The sequence below is a fragment of the Neolamprologus brichardi genome, chromosome 20 (genome assembly GCF_056152115.1).
Source record: "Neolamprologus brichardi isolate AB-2024 chromosome 20, ASM5615211v1, whole genome shotgun sequence".
Classification (NCBI taxonomy): Eukaryota; Metazoa; Chordata; class Actinopteri; order Cichliformes; family Cichlidae; genus Neolamprologus; species Neolamprologus brichardi.
Window position 1 is genome coordinate 14,184,496 of NC_142123.1, and position 22,203 is coordinate 14,206,698.

The following is a 22,203-nucleotide window of genomic DNA, read 5'->3' on the forward strand; positions in this document are numbered from 1 at the left end:
CTTCCCCACATTCAAGCTCCTTGCAGACCAATTCAGCTTCCTTTTTAGTCCAGGAGGAGGCACACACAGGATTAACTGAACCATTCACTTTAATATTAACTGTACCATAGCACTTGCTGTCTTTACCAGAGAGCTTCAGAACTACTTTAACTTCATCTGAGAGAGAGAGAGAGAGAGAGAGAGAGAGAGAGAGAGAGAGAGCGAGAGAGAGTCTGTGTGTTACCTTCACATATGACAGAAACAGGTTTGCATGATGCTGAATTGTCCTGTTTGCCATTCACACACTGCCACAGATGATCTGGGTCTGCATTTTTAAAGGCTGAACAATCGAGCTCCATCTTTGATGAGCTTCTTTCACTATCCATCCATTTTAAGGTAAGAATTTCTTTGAATTCACCACACCCGAGATTTTTACACAGAAGATCGGCTTCTTTTTTTTCTTTAAGAGAGAGGAATTATATAATCTTTGTTAATCAAAAATAGTGTAAAACATTTTAAAACGTGATGGAAGTAGTACACCATTAAATAAGAAGAAGAATCTTTCACAGTAGTGGAACTCTTCTGTCCTTTGAAACACAGAAGACATTTGATTGTAGCATGAATCTGATAATTTAGCACAAAGAGATTTTCTTTAGTGTGATACTTTAGTATTTCAGGCTTAACAAGACAATGTTGAAGCTTCTAATTCTGTGACTATAGTGTCTGAATATAAAAGTATCAATGGTGAAAAGTAACTTTCCTTAAGTATCTTTCATTTTTATTTTTGATTGGGATTATACATTAAAATATATCATCATTATTTGTCTTAGTGAAAATCTTCACTGCATGATATTTTAATAAGTAACTTAATTACAATCATTATTGGAAAATATGAGTCAATTAAAATTTAAAACTATCTGACATTAGTTTTGAATTTATTTAACCATAATTGCATTACACTGATCTTAAACGCTGTCTCTAAGTTGCTGTGTATTGTTTACTGCATTTGCATTTTACTGAGAAAACGTGATGTGAATGACATGAATGAATCACACTCTTACCCAATCTGTCTTTACAAAAGTAACCCGATTTGCCATCAATGGAGTACTGGACAGCTCCAGCACATTTGGGTCCATTCAGGCTTATTGTGATATTACCTTGAAGAGCACACTCATAAACCAGCCAAATACAAACACAGACAAAAAACCAACAAACATCACAATCGATCTTATCAAGTCATTTCCAATATAGTTAATGTACCTTAACAACCTTTAGCTAAGAGTCATTGTCACTGAGCTCACTAACAAAGCCCACCACCACCAACAAAAAAAACAACAGAAACAAAAATCTGAAAAACTTACTTGAACATGTAATTTTTTTCACTGTGAGCTTTGGGTAATGGCTGGAGTTCCAACCAGGATGTTTACATTCCCACAGAGCGCTCTCGTGTCCTTCACACTTCAGTTCATTGAGCCAGATCGGTCTGTCTTCAGAAGGCTTAAGAGTATCTATTACTGAGCTCTCCACAGGTTCCCCACAGTGAGTGCTCTTACAAACCACTTTTTCAGTGTTCTTGCTCCAGAGTGTATCCCCAACAAAGCCCCATACAGTGGGGCAAAAAAGTATTTAGTCAGCCACCGATTGTGCAAGTTCCCCCACTTAAAATGATGACAGAGGTCAGTAATTTGCACCAGAGGTACACTTCAACTGTGAGAGACAGAATGTGAAAAAAAAATCCATGAATTCACATGGTAGGATTTGTAAAGAATTTATTCGTAAATCAGGGTGGAAAATAAGTATTTGGTCACCTCAAACAAGGAAAATCCCTGGCTCTCACAGACCTGTAACGTCTTCTGTAAGAAGCTTTTCTGTCCCCCACTCGTTACCTGTATTAATGGCACCTGTTTGACCTCATCATCTGTATAAAAGACACCTGTCCACAGCCTCAACCAGTCAGACTCCAAACTCCGCCATGGCCAAGACCAAAGAGCTTTCGAAGGACACCAGGAAAAGAATTGTAGACCTGCACCAGACTGGGAAGAGTGAATCTACAATAGGCAAGCAGCTTGGTGTGAAAAAATCAACTGTGGGAGCAATCATCAGAAAATGGAAGACATACAAGACCACTGATAATCTCCCTCTATCTGGGGCTCCACGCAAGATCTCATCCCGTGGGGTCAAAATGATCATGAGAACGGTGAGCAAAGATCCCAGAACCACACGAATGACCTGCAGAGAGCTGGGACCAAAGTAACAAAGGTCACCATCAGTAACACACTACAACGGCAGGGAATCAAATCCCGCAGTGCCAGACGTGTTCCGCTGCTGAAGCCAGTGCATGTCCAGGCCCGTCTGAAGTTTGCCAGAGAGCACATGGATGATACAGCAGAGGATTGGGAGAATGTCATGTGGTCAGATGAAACCAAAGTAGAACTTTTTGGTATAAACTCAACTCGTCGTGTTTGGAGGAAGAAGAATACTGAGTTGCATCCCAAGAACACCATACCTACTGTGAAGCATGGGGGTGGAAACATCATGCTATGGGGCTGTTTTTCTGCCAAGGGGACAGGACGACTGATCCGTGTTAAGGACAGAATGAATGGGGCCAAGTATCGTGAGATTTTGAGCCAAAACCTCCTTCCATCAGTGAGAACTTTGAAGATGAAACGAGGCTGGGTCTTCCAACATGACAATGATCCAAAACACACCGCCCGGGCAACAAAGGAGTGGCTCCGTAAGAAGCATTTGAAAGTCCTGGAGTGGCCTCGCCAGTCTCCAGACCTTAACCCCATAGAAAATCTGTGGCGGGAGTTGAAAGTCCGTGTTGCTCGGCGACAGCCCCAAAACATCACTGCTCTTGAGAAGATCTGCATGGAGGAATGGGCCAAAATACCAGCTACTGTGTGTGCAAACCTGGTAAAGACCTATAGTAAACGTTTGACCTCTGTTATTGCCAACAAAGGTTATGTTACAAAGTATTGAGTTGTATTTTTGTTATTGACCAAATACTTATTTTCCACCCTGATTTACGAATAAATTCTTTACAAATCCTACCATGTGAATTCATGGATTTTTTTTTTTCACATTCTGTCTCTCACAGTTGAAGTGTACCTCTGGTGCAAATTACTGACCTCTGTCATCATTTTAAGTGGGGGAACTTGCACAATCGGTGGCTGACTAAATACTTTTTTGCCCCACTGTATGTTGTTATGGTAGACTTCAAGGTAGCCTTCACATGGGTAGCCTCCTTTGTTTTTTAGAATCAGTTTGTCCTCAGCTAGGAACATACAAGGTTTATAAAGCAAAGTATTATTATTATTATTATTATTATTATTATTATTATTATTTGTTTCATGACTTACTTTTGGGAACTGCAAAGGATACAATCTTAAACCTTTGTTTGTGCCATAACATCTGAATACAAGTAAAATAATAATAATAATATTTTTTGTTTTGTATGCCTTTATGTTTTACTTTATTATTGTAATATATTTAGCAAGATATTTCTAAACACATTGTTTTTGTTCATTATTATTATTATTATTATTAATAACAACAACAACAACAATAATAATAATTGTTATTATTATTATTATTATTATTATTATTATTATTATTATTAATAATAATAATAATAATAATAATAATAATAATCCACTAAGTCTTAATCCAAACAATTCTGCTTATAAAATTTCTGGGAGGTCGGAATCCAGCCGTCATAGGGAAAGAGGCAGATAACACCCTGGACAGGTCACCAATCTGTTGTAGGGCTAACACATGGAGACACTTACGGAGCCCCGCAGGGGACATGGGAGAAAAAAAAATTAAGACGGACTTTTGCGAGATCGCAAAACTAACTCGGCATCTCGCAAAACTTTTGCGAGATTTCGCAAAACAAACTCGGGATCTCGCAACACTTTTGCGAGATCTCACAAAAGTTGAATTCCAACAATGGCTGCAGCTACTTAGTTGTAATATTACTCTTTCTGGGTCACAAAATACACTTTTAAGATATTTTGAGGCGTGAAGGTAGTTGTGTAAACGTCAGATACCTGCTCGGTTTACAAGACATCACATATTTGCAAAAGTGCTCCGACGTTTTCGGAGATCTGACACCCACTAGCTCGAAGCTAACGGGAGGTTGAGACCTACTACAGCCGGGAGGAACACCGCTTTCCCGGCACATCGTGCCTCGACCTCCCGGTCGGCTTCAAGCTGGCGGCCTCCGAAGAATGCGGCTAAAACTTTTGCGAGATCCCGAGTTTGTTTTGTGAGATCTCGCAAAAGTCCGTCTTAATTGTATTTTTTCTCCCATGTCCCCTGCGGGGCTCCGTAGACACTCGTGTCTACGGGGTCACACCCACAGCTGATTTAGATATACCAATTGACCTACTGCACGTATGTCTTTGGACTGTGAGAGGAAGTCAGACTACCCAGAGATAACCCATGCAGACACAAGCTGGCTGTGCCAGCTCCACACAGAAAAGGCCCATCATTGATTTGAACCTAGCACTCTGTAAGGTGACAGTGCTCATCACTGGACCTCATGCTGCCCTTTAAGTAGTCATTTTTCTCTAAATAAAAAAATAGATCTGCACATAGCTTTTTGTTGACTGTGAATTTTTGAAATTCCGAATTTCCCGCAACACCTCATCTTTGCAAAAAAAGCTATATAAATATAACCATTTCACATATATTTTTAAAAGTTTTTGAATTGAGAGAGGGATTCCCATTGTAGAACATTGTTAGGATTTCAAAAATATTTTAAAGATTCCTTCCTGTAATGGTGACTGATAATGAAACAAGTCCTCTGCAAGGAACAAGTGGCTCTTTAATGATCGCAGCACATAAACCTACATAGTTGGATGTAGCAGGGTGTTACAAGCGCATTCATCAGTTCTCTCAGATGTTTTTCATCTATTTTCTCCACTGCACTTTTTCACAATACTACCCTCTAGTGGTGAAATTTGGTATATCACATTAGAGGACACAACACTTCCTACTTCGACTTTGACACAAACTTACTTCAATATATTTTGCAAGCAAATAGCACGCTTATTTATTTAATTACTTTGGTTTAAATTGAGTATTAAATCTCGACTCAGTTCAGATCCATACACACACAGACACACGGAGCTTTTTTTAAAACAGTATTTCAAAGATGTTAAATACTTCACAGACATTTTTAAGATACTTTCTTAAATCTAACAAATAACAATAATTAATCGTATTCAGAATGAAATAAATTAAATTAACTTGCCGGAGATCATCAGCCCAATGTGAGCAAGGTGGAGAAGCAGGAGGAGGAACCACATCATCACCACAGCTCATGACTTGAGAGTGAGACAGACAAATGATGTTCTCGGCTTTATATTGCCATGGCTTCGCCCACCAAAAATGGAAATGAGCAGCATACGCGCCAAATTTAGACTGCCGAATATAGTCTTAATATTTAAAGAAAACTAACACACAAGTGCACTTATTTCTTATACAGCACCTTTTTATGCTTTTCTCTTCGTTGAACTCAAACTCACTATCATGCTTTTACACACACTAGAGATTTTATAAAAATTGTGAATTGATCAACTATTGATTCAATGATTAATAACTGACTGTTAATTAATTAATTCCAAAAATGTTGACGCAGGCTCATCTAGAAACGGAATTCTAACTATTTACACATTACAGATTTATGACATAGACTACTGATTGCAGTATAGACTTCACAATCATTATATAATATCTGCCTCAAACGGGGTCATATTGGGTATTCCACTTAAAATCAGCCAATTCTTTAAGAATTTCTACCCAACTATCTCCCATTTTGGTCTAAATTTTGAAGATATTACAAGCATAACAAGTACTGTGAAATTTTATTGTTAAAAAATAAAAAAAAAGCTTGGAGTCTAGCACTCCTGCAAAAATCAGTATGTAAGCACATGCTAATGAAAAAAAAGTAATATTGCAAAAGACTGTGACGATTTCTGAATGAGGTATTTACAAAACTGAAGACTGAAGCTAAATTCAGCAAATAATAATTGTTCCAATCAAAATAGAATAAATTCAAGTCTATAATGGAATCCAAATAGAACGAAATTCAGGAGTTTCTCAATGATAACTTAATTATAACTAAGACAACAATTACGTTAAACATGTGCACTTCCCCCGAAGATCTGATCCAAAGTGTGATGATCATTACTGTGAAATTTTTGCTTTATATTTTTTGCATTTTGAAAACTTTGGAAATATGTGAGCATAAATATCACAAAAACTATTTTTAAATGTACTACCTTATTACTATATTACTATTACTGTTTTAACTAGTCATTCTTACCATAAAACTGAATCAGGATAACATATGGTGACAATTTCTAAATAGTTAATTTTGAATGCAAAATAAAGCATGTTGTATGCTTTATTTCAACAAGAAATTCTTCATCAGAAGTGACAAAAATCGTGCTGATTGCAAATATGACAAGTTGTATCACAAAATCAAAATACATGAGCAGACTGTCTGAAAACAATACAATTCTGGAGTTCCTAGGTTATTCTGACTAAAATTTAAAAATAATATTTTTTGTTAAACATCAGCAAAGCATTTCCGAACATTTTCTGTTAAACCCTCTCCAATTTGCCTAAACAGTTTTTATTTTTTTTAAGGTCAGTCAACTGACTTTTAGGCCACTATGGTATTTATCGACTATGGTATTTATCACAGAAGGCCTTAAAATGGTAGGTAGAATGGTTCTATGTGTATTTGTTTAACAAATGTATTTTCTGAATCAGAATTCGAGTGCCATCTTGAAATTCAGGATCTTGAATAGCCAACAGATTTCTATTTTTTAAATATCAGTCCCAGAGAACACATCCTGACTCATGCTGACTGTAAGAAAGGAAAATAGGAGATATTCATGCCCAAATAAAATCAACAGCAATCCATATATAAAATATATATTCACCCTTTGTACTATAACATCTTTATGCAAAAAATATATAGCAGAGCAGAAAATATTGAAATTGGAGTGGTCTTGAATGGAAAAATGTGTACATATTTAACAAAATAATTTTCTGGGTAATGATTATTGATATCTGATATTTTTGTTTTTGTGGCATATGTTTCTATAATTTGTCAATCTACTTTGAAAATTGAACAACAATGACGTTTTTTAATTTTTGCAAGAATTAAAATTGAAAATCTAAAATTCAGAAGTATGAATCAAAAAATTTGGGGGAATATTTATGTTGATGTCATGATTCGGCTGTGTTCAGGCAGGAGAAGGACCCAAACGCAAAACTCACCACATAGGAATTAAACTCAAAAAGCTGCTTTATTGCAGAACAGCACAAAAAAATATAACAAAACTAAACTGGGACATGGATAACTAACACACAGGGACCCACAGCCATGAGGGAGACTACAACACTGACAAAGAGAAACACAGGGCTTAAATATACTGAGGGATAACGAGGTAATGAGACACAGAAGGAGAGCACAGCTGGGAGTAATCAGGCTGGACGAGACAAGGGAAGCAAAACTAGAAACACTGACATGAGACACGGACCTTCAAAGGAAAATAGGACTGAACTCTAGACATGTAAACTTAACAGCAACTGGGGAGACAGAACATAGGAACCTGAAACATGGTACAGAAAGGCACAGTAGACACAACATAGAACACAGGGAAGCCATATTATAAAACCTAAGAAATAAACCTATGATAACCATAACTGAAACCTAGGGAAATAACAAACACAGTACAACAAAGGACTCAAAACATAAACCATAATATAAAAACACAAGAATTCAAAAAGCTGGGTCAGAAAAACCCAGAACCGTGACAGATGAAATGTTGGGTCATAACATTTTTATGGAAATCAGGGACAGTTGAGCAGACGGCCCATGCTGATTTCATACTAAATGACCATATTCCTTTCTGAATACAAGCAAAGACAGATTGCCAAGTTCTGATACTAAAATAATAAAATTAATAGGTAGAAAATATCAAAAAAACATTTTAAAGTTTTAATTTGAACAAATTGCCATAAAGATTGTTGCTGTATCATCAGCAACAATAATTTTTCTTGAATAAACTTCTACCAAATATCAACCTCTTGATCTTTTATATGTCTGAGAACATTATATACTAAAAAACTAATACTGGAAGCAGCACATATAGCAATCATTAGCAGAGCAAACATCAGCTCATATCAGCAAAAAAAATTCTTAGAATGGAAAGATTATTTTAGTGAGAAGACAGAAAAACAACAAACCAGGTATATTTTATCACACAGCATCTAGAAGTTGCATGAAAATTGTTTTTTAAAAAAGGCATCCTTAAAATAGAGAGAATGGCATTTGCGTAAAAATTACACTGACATGAAGGGAATTATAAAGGCTGTGCAATAAATGTAAATATGAATATTTTGCATATATAGCAAGTAAACATTCATTTGGAGTGAATGTTGCAGAGTGTAGAAAGATTATATACAAGATATAATATATAAAATATGCATAAAAGCACAAGAAATTTGCTTTAAAAACACACCCAAGCGAATGGTAATGTATATCTACTAGTCACTCTAATGAAATTATCCATCTATTTTACAGTCAGATTTTACATGTGAATGTTGCCTGAACTGTGGTCACAGGTATAAAATGAGTATACGAGAGAAAATGAGTGTGACGGTGGCTTTGTGGCTGGACACTTTTCAGAGCTGTGAGTAACTGGAAAAAAATATTCTCAAGTGCCCTTTGGTTAGCTGCGGAAATACATTTACACCCAACCACACATTAGGTGAAAACAAAATAGGTCACTAAAAGACTTCCAAGAGATGTCTGATTTTCTAAGAGATACACACAAGGTCTCAGCAGGTTGAAAGAAAACACTTTTTTCATCCTACTTTGATGCACATTAATCAATTCACTTTTAATGCAGTTTGATTTTATTAATATAGTAAAGTAAGATTGTTTATATAACACAGACATAACAGTCACAATGCAATATCAATAGAGAACTATGTTAGAAAAGAATTAAAAATAACATAGATTAAAAAAAATGTCAGCACAAGGCCTGAATAAACAGAAATGTTTTTAACTGTTTTATAAAAGACTACGAGAAGCCACCAAAAAACAAGCCGGGGAGATGAGGTGTTTCAAAGCCTTGGTGCCGCAAACTGAAAAGCTCTGTCACCTACAGTATTCAGTCTTATATTTTGAGCTTGTGAGGGAAGACAGCAAGCAGCAGTGTTTGTACCAAGAAGTTCAGATAAGTAGTCACGAACTTGTCCATTTAGTGCTCTGCATGCAAGCGCGAGAATCTAAAATCAACTGGAAGCCAATGTAAAGAAACTAAAATAGGGGTCATGTGAGTGTGTCTATGTTTTGGCAGCATTTAGTGCCAAATCACAAGACCTCAAGGTAAGGTAAAGACCATAGAATAGTACAGAGAATACCCCACAATCAGACGACCCACTATGAACACCACTGGCAACAGTGGGAAAGAAAAACTCCCTTTTAAGCACCAGCAGAACCAGGCTCAGGCAGGGGCAGACATGTGCTACGACCAGTTTGGGGTGAAGGAAGGGAGACAGGACAAAAGACACAAGAGTGAGTGAAAAAGAAACACTCACCATGGGAAACTGATTTATTTTTCCTCCTTAATTATAAACCCCGTTATTTAGAAACTGCGTTTTGTGTTTAGTCATGCTTTTTTTGTCTAAAGAAGGATCCAAAACCTTTCCACGTCACAGTAAATGTGTAAACGTTGTGACATGTAAAGCATTCAGGGTAAAGTTGGAAGCTGTAATTGATGTGGCATCAGTAACCGTAATCATAGAACGAGGGCCGCTGTTCTGATGCTGTTAGTTCAACATGGATATAATCACCTTTACTGCACCACATGCAGTTAGTCTAGGTTCCTTTTTTATGCTTGAATGATTTACAGGTGTTAACAAAGCAAATAATGAATGTCAAGGTTCACACAAGTTACATATTATAACTCCTTCTAAATCAGTTTGTGTGCATCTCTGGCCCTTCTTCATATCTGTCTGGTTCACTAAGAGACACTAACATAAAGTGAATTAAATAAAATTGTAAAAATAAATTAACTAGTTTTAAAGTAACAAAATGTTTTTCAATTCCATTTTTTATTGGAAATCTGTTTGATTTCTTCTTGATCTCACTTTGAAGCGTATGACTCACACAGTGGTGTCGTGACCACATTTATCAGTGGCCCGATCAGAGTTAAGGCATAACTGACTCAACCATCAGCTCAAGTTAGGAGCAAGCTTAACAGAAATGAAGCCACAAACCTCTGGGTTGTATTTTTGAAACCAGATCGTCTATCTAAACAGGAAACTGTACTCGTACATAATATGCTTCTCCTTCAGACATATTCTCAGGAAACATAAAAATATCCATAACGAACTGGGTTTTAAAGTGTTTAAGGGGGAAAAAATATGTTTTTGGAGCTTTCACTTGTTTTGAATATTTACTTAAACAACAGATTCATGAATTTCAGTGCTTTACATCTGTATCAAACTGAATGCAAAATTAAAGGGCATGCTAACCAGCAAACAAGACTCTCTGGATGCACAAACCAACCCTGTTGTCCTCCAACACACGCTGTAGAGACACACACTATTCAACAATGTATCACATATGCCATAACTACCTTTTACACATGAATATTTCAGGCATAAAACACTGGCTTTCTTTCAACATTGTATTTATCACCACAAAATTAAAACAGTCGATCATGACTGGTATATCTCTATCTAAATCCTCTTCTCTCAGTTTATTTGCATAAAGCTGTCAGTACTAATATAATGTTTGGCTTTACATATTTGAATATTAAGAAAATTAAGATTAAGAAATCACATGAAATGACAATAGTCCTTAAATTGTGCACTGATGTGTGCAAACCTTAATATAGTCACTTAAGGAAATACATAGACCTCCATTATTTCAACACTTTATTTTCTATTAGATTTAAATTAAAATAAATAAAATTACAACTATTTACAAATAAACTTACGCACCAAAACATAATCATCTTTTGAAAATAAATTTTCCATTTCACCAGCTGCATCAGGTCTGATTACTGCTGGACCTAATTACTGTAGGCTAAGTCGACCCCTGAGCTTAAATAAATTACATTAAATTAAATTTAAAAATACAAAAATTTTTTGCAGTTGTCTATTTAAATTCCAAACTTAAATTTGATTGAGATACTTTGGCCTGATCTTAAACAAGTTTTTCATACTGAAGCCATGGCTGACAGCAAACAACGGAGTAATATATATATATGTATATATATATATATTTATATATATATATATATATATATATATATATATATATATATAATTTTATTTATTTATTTAATAATGTTCACACGTTCACCACTACAGCTCTGACAGTCTTTAGCCATAAAAAGAAAAAACAATGTTAATATCTTAGCAGACAGCAGATGCCAAAACCAAAATTAAAATATCTTATGTATTGAAGTAAATTCAAATACACAGCTCACATTCATCAACAAATGTATTTTTTTTTAAGCGATAAAGTTTGCAACAGGTATCTCTCGTAAATGAGACCCTGAGTCTCAGTGGGACTACATGTGTTACGCCCCTCTGCAGCCCCTAATCTCTTCAGTGTGTTCAGATATTGCTAATTGACCACACCTAGTCAGGTGTGGATAAAAGCATACCTGAGGCAGGCTTTCAAGGAGGCTCACTAGTCTGTCGTTTTTGATGGCCCTTCAACATTTCCATGTCTACCTAGGGTCCAGTTCGTTACCTATTGAGGCGTTTACTGATCATAACCCTCTTGTACTCTTGGCACACATGTTCAATCACAACTAGCGCCTTACGTGCTGGGCCCTCATGCTGCAGGAATACAGTTTTGACATAAAAGACAAGAAAGGGTCTGAAAATGTACTGGCTGATGGGCTAGTTTGACTGTAATCTACTATGCCTTGTATGAGAAATGTGTTTCCTATGTTGTTTGTTTTGCCTCTCTATTTATATTATTTTGTTAGCAAAAATGTTCTAATGCCACTGAATATAAATATGCTGCATTAACAGAAAGAGCCAGAGATTGATAATAAATAATGGTTAAACACAGAGTGGTCTATAAACACATACCTCTACTGCAGCGTAACTAAAAGAGGATTAAGGGTCACCTGATCCAACCTTAACTGTAAGATTTACGAAAACATTGTTTGTATTGATAAATGAGTTAATCTGGCTGGGTTGGTTGTGAGTTTACACCTGATGAAAACATTGGTTTTTGGCGCTCAAATCATCTTAACATGCTTTGCATTCAAACAAATGCATGTGAAAACATTTACTCAGAACCCACATCCAACCCAAAGACAAACCACAAAGACCCCCACCCACCCACGCTTGCATGCAGACAGAGTAACCAATGAGAACCTTGAGTTTTTAGTTTACCTTGAGTTTTTAGTTTCTGCATGCACATGCAAATGCATGTGCATGCAGATGTGGCAGATCTCAGGTCACGTAAGTAGTTTGTTCCACAAGATAAGAAAAAAAACATGATCAATTCGGAGATTGCCGCTGGTGATTTGAGAGACTTAAATCTATGTGCAGGCCTAAAATTTTCTGTAACACAAACTCGTAACTACTTTTCTCTGTATTCACAAAACATCACATTAGAACAAGAAAAAAAAGCACTGTCAAAGAATACTGAAATATTACAGTCCTGACGGGAAACATCTGCACCTGGTTTGGGAACAGCACCAAGCAGGACAAACAAGATCTGCAAAGAGTGGTGCGCATCATTCAGCTTCCTGACCTGCTGTCCATTTACACTAAGCGGTGCAAGACTAACGCCAGGGAGATTATGATGGACCTCTCCCATCCCAACAATGGACTCTTCTCACTGTTGAGGTCTGGGAAGCGCTTCCACTCCCTTAAGCCCAAAATAGAGAGAATGAGGAGGAGCTTCTTCCCCCAGGCTATTTGGGCCCTAAACCAGGTGTAGGACTGAACTCGCCCACACACATCACATCACTGTAGGACTGGACTCTGTCACACGCATCTCCACACGCACTCTAGTTTTTCCTTTTGCACACTTCTTATGATTTATAATTTATTTTTATTAATAATTTCTTACGCAAACTGTTATTTGCACATCTTACTGTAAATTTCTGAGTTAAATCTGTAAATATTACTGTCAGTTCTGGTCGGGCATTGCACAGCAATAAGCATTTCACCTCATGTTATTCTGTGTTTGGTTGTGTGTGTGACAAATAAAATTTGAATTTGTGTAAACTGTGGCTCTACTGTTTACACATTTGTCTAACAAACAAGTTGCCACATTATTAACACTTTCTGTTGTTGCTAGTTATTAGTACTATATAACCATTATCACTGTTTATAACTTGCACACTACCTCAATATTAATTAAGCAGTAATAAATTGCTTTTACCATATTATCCCCATATGTTCATTCTTTGTGTTAATTAGCTCACACTCTAGCATCTTTTCACATTTATTTAAGATTTCACAAAACAAGTATTTAAGATTCATTTTTTTTAAACAAATAACTTTCATCATCAAAAATACACAAGGATATAACAAATACAAAAATAAATGACACATGCAAATAATATAATTGTTACAGAAGAAGAACATTATGGAAGTAAAAAATGAATTTTGGGTAACATGCAGCATTTTTTTTTGTAGGCTCTATTTTTAAACTGACCTCACTCTGGCCAGAAAAATGAAGAAACACATTTTAGATAATTACTGAAAAAGAAAAACAGTCAAAGTTTATCATTCCACATTTGGCTTTGATCAACTATCTCCAGCCTCTCAGCAATTGCAGTAATGCAGTATTTTGTCATGTTTTATTTAGTCATAATCTTATATATATATATATTTATCAACCAATTTAACTAGTCAAACTGTGTATAAACAATCATGTTGTTAGGTAACTTGGCAGTGCCTTTATTATGGGTTCAAATTTATGTAGGGTTAAAATCATGTCCTCATATTTGATGAATAAGCTCACTATAGGAAAAGGCATGAAACATGAGACGATGTGGTTTTAAATTAGTTACAGGATGATTAAAATGACAAGGGGTCAAAATGAGCCTGGTGAAGTATGTGACTGGCATGGTCAAAGATTTTAAAAATGGTGGTACCGTAGCAGCAGGAGACAGAGAGGGAGATAAATTTTTTTATATGTAAGTATATGAATATATAGTGGAATAACAATTAAAAGCTTAAAACCCTTTGATTGTTATGTTTTTAGCATTTGCATGGAAGTTTTACAGGACGTGTACACAGCTATTTGTGATTTTCTGAAATTAAGCTCTTTTTTGGGGGTGGGGGGGTGGGGGGTTCATATAAAGTAAGAATTTAAACATCGTGTTTTAGGTTCCAACAGCTCATTTCATCCAAATGACAGATGAAAATTTCCTTTTCACCAAAGATTCTGCCACTGTGGTTCTGAAGTATGAGAGTAAATAATCTGTCAGTTTAAACTATACTCATAAGCATCTTGTGCACATGAGTACAGTTTTATAAACCCTCATCCTATACAGAACGTTTGATATCAGTGCAGCCAGGATATATTGTTCCAGACAGTATTGTTCCTCTTTTTAGTTCTATAACCAAATTATCTTTAAAAATAAGTTTATGTTTATGTTTAGTGTTTTTGTCAGCTGCCTTTTTGATTTCCTTTGTCTTCAGGATTGAAAGGATCTAGTTCAGGAGAGGGAGTCAGTGAGAAGCCCACTGCAGCTGACCTGGTTTGTCCTTATGAATGAGGTGCTGGGAGAGAGCTCTTCAACTAGGCCTCCTGTCCTAATTGTTTCTATCCCCGAGGACACTGCAGGGCCAAAAGGTCAGCCGGTTCTCCTTTTGTCTTGTGCCTGGCTACAAATATCATATTTTTAATCTTTCTATACAACAGAACACTTTAGCAGGGATGTGGCGGTGCACCTTTGTACTCCCCCTATGGAAAGGTGGTGATTCTTCCATGACTAATAATTACTGGCCAACTTCCAAACTTTGTGTTGTACCTAAGGTTCTTGAAAGGCTGGTAATTAATTAACTTAAAAATTATCTGGATTAAAATAGTATTTTATTTCCTTTCCAATCTGGTTTTAGGAAACTGCACAGTACTGTAACTGCCTCCCTAAAAGTTCTCAGTGAAGCCCTGGACGCAAAGATCTACTCTGCAGCTCTTTTTATTGATCCATCAAAAGCGTTTGACACTGTTGACCATGGCACTTTATGCCAACAATTACTGGAAATAGGCCTTTCAAACCAGGCATTTGGCTGTTTCTCTAATTATCTGTCAGGTTTCTGAAACTCAGGACTTCCTGAGTTGAAGACAGTGCGCTTATTTACAGTAAATCAAAATAAATGGTGCAAATTATCCACAGTGAGTGATCTCTCCTTGTGATGATTCCCAGTTCCCGTGCAGTGACTTCTCACCATGGTCCGTGGTGACAAAACAACTTCCAGCTGTGTCTATGTAAAATGGTGCGCAGCTCCTTCCACACGTTTCCGTAATTCACCTGGAAACAATAAGACACTGCAGTAAGTACTCTTATCACAAAGACTTTCACCTGGCGAGCTGGAGTACTGACTGTGTACAACAACGATCCAGCATCGTCTGTAGCTCAGCTACTCTGTTTGATAGTGATCCCTTGCCAAGGCTAAACAGCATCAGGGGAGTGTGATTACTCCACGGGTGTGGCTGGCTCCAAGGCGAGAAAACTATCCAGGCCTAGTGTTGCACCAAAACGTGAACATCGCCACACACTCACAAACTTGCACAGAGGAAAGTAGACAACACAAATCCAAATACATGGCAGGTTGACTGGCGAGGACTGGCGGACCACGACATTATCTTTCGTACTGTAAGCAGTGCGTACAGCTCAGTGGTCTCTCTTCCAGTTTTTAAATGTCTCTAATGGAGTGCCACAGGGTTCTCTCCTGGGGCCTACTTTATTTACTATTTATGTCAATGGGGGAAATCTAGATGCATCTGTCCATTTTTATGCAGATGATACAATTATTTATTGTCGAGTTGGTTTTTAAACAACAGCAAGCTTTTGATAGTATTCAGTCTCAATCTCAGTCAGCTTAGACTGGTTTTAAATGCAGAAAAAAACAAACTCATGTTGTTCTCAAAAGAAAGAGGGTGCCAGCAGTATTTCCTTCTCTAGTATCTGCTCCAGCCATTTCTATTGAAACTGTAGCCTCCTACAAATACCTAGGTGTTGTAATTGATGTCAATCTTTTCTTAAAGCCACAGATTGACTATCTGTGAAAGAAACTGAGGCTGAAGGTCGGGTTCGTTTTCAGAAACAGATCATGTTTCTCACCACAAGTAAAAGTTTTTTTTTACCCCTCCAGGATTACAGTGACATAATTTACATGAATACCTCTGCTCACTCTCTTTATCTGTTGGATTCTGTCATGGAGCATTAATATTTATAACTGGCTGTAGACCTTTAACACACTACTGTACTGTATATGTTCTGGTTAACTGGACCTCTGGGCAGGATGTTTCATTGGTATCACTTTATCTGTAAATCTATTTCTGGTTTACCTCCCTCATATTTATCAGAGTACATGTTACGCAAACATTTCTGTCATAGACTGCAGTCTCAGGACATCATTACATTCATCATTACATTCAAAGCCGTCTTCATGAAATACATTGCAGAAGGATTTGAATCTCGCTCAAATGATTTCACTTGCAGATTTCAAAAGACGTACAAATGATTTTGCGAAATCATCACTGGGAACTTGTTCTTGTCTGGTACACAAGACAAATTGAGCTATTTTATTGTATCTTTTATTTTTGTAGTTTTAATATGTTTGGCTGGAACAAATCTCTCTTTTAAAGAAAACATTGAGCCGCAATGGGACTGCTTGTATAAATAAAGGTTTAAAAAAAACAGCAGGGAAAACATGGATTGATTATTTTCAACACAGATTAAGCTGTGTTCTTACAAATTAATTAAAAATAAGTTCAAGAAGTTATTTTAACTTCTAACTGATGTTTAATGAATAAACTGATTTACACAAATGGTAATCTTCATCAGTGTGTTTATTTACAGTATTTGTTTAACATCTCTTAACTTATTTGCTAAGTAATCTGTTAGCTAACTAGAAACATTTTTATTGGCTGATTGCTGAATGAGAAGGAAATGGAATTCTAACAAAAAAAAAATCCCAAGAATAAAAAGCTTTTAATTTTAATAGAATAGCAACCCTGATATTTGCCTGAACAGGAAGTCTGGTATTGGTAAGCACAGGGTGGTCACACAGGGTGGTTTGTAGAGAGTATTTGGGATGCTTCTTTCCATTGTCCACTGCCACATCACATAGATGGATTCAGAGAAGTGCAAAGATAAAAGATGGTGGATACAAAATATTACTACTATAATATAAAGCCAGGAACTCTTCAACAAAAACAACAACAACAAAAAAAGGTTAACAAAGCACTGTGAAAAAACAGGAACCCTAGATTTATATATATATTTTTTGCTTACCTGCCTGTTAAATGGACTGGTTCTTATATAGCACTTTTCTACTCATGTAAGCACTCAAAGCACTTTACACAACTTGTGCATTCACCCATTCACACCAGCACATCTTTCTAAGTGCTTCATAGCTAACATTCACACACATTCATACTCCGATGGATGCATCGGAGAGCGATTTGGGGTTAGTATCTTACCCAAGGATATTTGGCATATAGACTAGGGGAAGCCAGGAATCGAACCACCAACCTTTCGATCAGTGGATGACCTGCTCTACCACCTGAGCTACAGCCACCCTTAGTAGTGATGGTGTGGTGGTTGGTCATTACTTACATGAGATACCAAGGTGTGGTGCATCTGTTTGCAGGAAGATGGCCTCGAACCTGGTCTTCATCATTCCAAAAGCATGCTGGATTCTAGAGTGTGTCCTGGAATCATGGCTGTTGAAGTGATGGGCTCCACTGCAGAGGTGTGGCCTGGTTAAGTTGAAGGTGGAGAACAACATAAACATTTTTTATTATTATGGTATGAGGTGGGTTATTTTAAAAAATCAACACATTTGACAGATTATTACACTTAAAACAGTGTATTCCACTGTGAAAACACTCCAATGTACTTTGCAATTTCAGGGTTGCCAGTCGACAGAGGCTATTCTAATGTAAGGGCAGTGATTGGTGGTGACAGAGCTGAAGGCTAGACAGCCTGTTGCTGTGGGTCATTTCATTTTATTTTTTATTTTGTTTCACACATGATACAGCAGTAGTTCATTTCCTATACACAACCTTCCTTTCAATTAAAGTAACACTGTTTCCATGCATGAAAAGGAGCAGGAAGAAGAATAAATTCATAGCACGAGAGTATGCAGGCAGTTCCTGAATGATTGAATAAATTGATACCACTGACTGGCCCCCACGCGCGGCTGACCAAAATCCAATTGAAGTTCAGTAAAGAAAATCTTTAATCACTATTCTGACTGCTTTCCTGGGTCTTCAGGATGTTATTTCTTCCTTAATAGATTCAATCATAGTTTAAAAACTGTATTTTGTACTTACCCGAGTGATCTTTGTCTAAAGTGTTTATCTGAAGCATGTAAGTGTAGCAAATATGTGAAATCAGGGTGGGGCAAAATGTTTTTTCAGAGAACTGTGTGTGTGTTGTCAGGAGCAAGTTAGCGGGCTGAGACTCATCACTATCATCATGATAAAATGAAATGCTCCGTTCATCGTTCTGATCTGAATCCTGGATAAAAACTAATAATGCAACCCTTACACCATTTTGGCTTTTTAAAACTAATAAAATATTTCCTCAAAAGCTCCAGTACAGGGACAGTGTAATAGGAACTATCTATAATAATTAGGTATTAGACAGATGGCATTAAAAAAGTGCCGTGTTTATTGCTTAGTAACTTAGAGATTAAGGTGAGATGGGCAAATACTTATGCAAAAGAAGTCCACATTAGATGAACTCTTAATGAAACTTGAATTAAAAAGGAAATGGATATATTTTTAGTTTGTTACAGTGTCAGAAACAAGATGACTCTATGTTAGGGTTATCACTAACGTCCTAAGAATTCTTTCATGGCATGCATTTTTAATTTCGCTTTGATATTTGGGCTGATTGGGACCCGATGAATGTAAAAACAAAGAATCACCAGATTTTTCTTTTTTTTAGCAGATTCTTGTTTCTAAGAAAAATGAAAGCCACATATGACAATATTCGTTTTAACATTTGATAAAACAGAAACAGTACAATGTCCTCGTAAGTGGATATCAGGCCCTTGTAGAGTAAAATATTGTATTTTGGTCTAGACAACCAAAAATGTGATGTACACATATGTGGACGGCAGGTCCTAGGAGGTTAAAGATATGAACAGCGTTGTATTTAAAAAGTTCTGCATTTCTTCTTTACAGAAAGATAGATCAGGTGTGTGACTTGTGTCTGTGCAGCTGACAGACTAGCTCACACAATAGTAGCTCATGTAATATTATCAGTATCAAATAAAACGATGTTAAAGATTTTTCTATTTCTTGTTCTACATAAATACTTCTTGTTTATAATGATTATAACAACCTTAGTGAAGTACAGTATTTAAATGACACAAACTTTCAAAAATGAGGATCAGTATGAAAAAATAATTAAAAAACAAACAAACAGATTAATAAATTTGATATTTGTTGTATTTCTGTTCAGCTCCACAGTGAAAACTAAGGTGAAATAGAAATGATGCACCTTGAAGTGATCAGGAGCAGTAGCACTTTTTATGGTTGGAGCCTTTGTGCTTACTTGATACAGTTATAGTAGTAGTAGTAGGTACAGCAGTAGTTAAGTAGAAACAACTTATGGAAGCAGAAAATTGGAGTATTAATATATCGATAATATTATCGATGTAAAATATTAAAATGTAATATAATACCATGCCTAATCCAAATGAATGACCTTATTGATGTACAGGATATAAATCACACTAAGCTAAAGACTTTAAGCAGAATCAGTAGTGTTTAGAAATACATTTTTAAAAAGTTAAAATAAATAAATAAATGACTCACTGCAATGACTGAGGTCACCTCATTTTCTTTGTTCATGACATCCTCATATTCCTTACTTTCAAACTCCAGTTCTTTCCCTGGAAGCATTCTTGCTGAAAGGTTACAGTGTTACATATTTACTCTTACAGTACATAACGTGTTCAGTCAACACCAAGTGATGGCATTATTTGAAATGGCCATGTACTGAAGGGCACAGAGACGTCACAATTCAGTCAGTATGTTGAAGGAGCGCCCTCTCATGGCCAAAAGCTTCCAAAAACCCTTTTCTCTTTCTCTCTGACTGTAGTGGAAATGGCATCACAGTCTGAAATCAAATACAGCCACATTTTAGTTTTCTGGATTCATTCATAGTGAGAGCTGTACTTTATTTAAGTTCATGGATGTACAGTCCCTTTCTATGCAAAACAAGTGAATGAATATTTTAAAAACCAGTATGGCATACTGAGAAAGGATTAATAGTTTTGACACTTTAGGAAACACGTTTATCCATTTTGAGTCTGATAGACATACAAATATGAAACTGCAGATGGTCAGCTTAGCTAAAACACCAAGATAAGATAAGATAAGATAAGATACCTTTATTAGTCCCACAAGGGGAAATTTCATGTTAAGGCTGCAGACCTATTGCACGCAATGGCGGCGCCATCTTTCCCTCCAACCGTACATACATAACACAAAAACATCACATGGGGAAGACAGGTCAGAGAGGTATAACAATGGAAAAAGCACCACATGAGGAAAGATAAGTAGAAAAAAAAATAACTCCCCCCAGACTGAGCTACAAAATGGAGATCAGTTTGAGAACAGAAAAAAAACACCTCTGCACATAGCACATGAAAAAACTCTTAATACACCAAAGAAACACATGACAAGCAACAGGGGTGGGTAAAGGGTGAGAGACAGCCAATGTAGACAGTACATCCAGGCCTGCAGCCAATGCGCTGGTCTCCTTGATCCACCGTCAGTATCGGAAGGGAATAAGCGTCGAAGGCGTTTGGAGGGGGATGAGTGTACATCTGCATGTGTATATATATATCTGTGTGTGTGTGTGTGTGTGTATGTCCAGAGTTCAGCTGAGACAGTGTCCTTCGCCTTGCATAGAATGGGAAGAACAGTCTAAACACAGTCCGTATCAGGGTGTTGTTGTTCAGCTCCAGCCTTGAGACCGCAGCTGGTGCCGAAGGGGAAGTGATGGTGGTTTTTACTTTAGTGCGAACAACTCATGAGAATTTCAAAGTTGTTCTAACAGTCCGATACTGGTCTGTCAATCTCCCGTTGGAGAGCCGTGAGCTTCTCCATGATGTTATCAACCTTACGTTCCGTGATGTTGTCATTCTTGTGCTCAAAGAGCCAATTCTGAGAACTCACGACTGCAGTGAGCTTCTCCAAGATCTGATCCAATTTTCACTCAGAGGTGTTATTCCAAGCAAGCCCCTCCAAGATGTAATCCAGTTTGCGCTCAGAGGTCTTATTCTGAGTATTCACGGCAGCCGTAAGCTTCTCCAACATCTTATCCATGCTGCACTCAATGAGCCCATTTTGAGAACTCATGCCTCGTTCCATCATTTCAGTCCCAACGGGCAGCCTTGTGGGGGTTTGAACAGCCGGTTCCGCTTTCTTAATTCTTTGATAAGCCGGGGCCAAGCCTGCTCCAATCAGCAAGAACCCTGTTATCATGGTTCCGAATAGATAGATATCTTCAGCGTCTTCGATCGACAGTCCCACCAGGCACACGATCCTCCAATTCTGCCACCTGTCCATTGTGTATCCGGCAGGGAACGTACCTGCAGGACACTCAGGCTCACCCGAGCCCAGACTTCTCGTTGAGAAAAGGGTGTCAATTGCATTCAGGGACCAGTTGATCAAATCCATAATTCCTCTTTTAGGTTTTAGAGAACAGACTGTGAGAGAGTGTTCCAGGGAAAAGTAATACAAAAAGCACGAGACTAGACAAGGACACAAGAGGCTAAGCAGGGAAGCTAAGGGAGAGGAGGAGGTCACTTGCTTCACCAGGCTCCAGCCTAAGCCAAGTTAGACACAATGTGCCCTGGCTCTAGCTAATGTGTGAGTTACATCAATCTTAAAATCCTAATTCTGTGCTAGAAATACTAAGGAAAAATCACATCACCAAATATTATCAC

General features: G+C 37.1%; 1 pseudogene; it reads right to left on the reverse strand.

Moving 5' to 3' along the window:
* Window positions 1-21,304: 21,304 nt before the first annotated feature.
* On the reverse strand, window positions 21,305-22,016 carry LOC148096936 (uncharacterized; annotated as a pseudogene).
* Window positions 22,017-22,203: the final 187 nt, after the last annotated feature.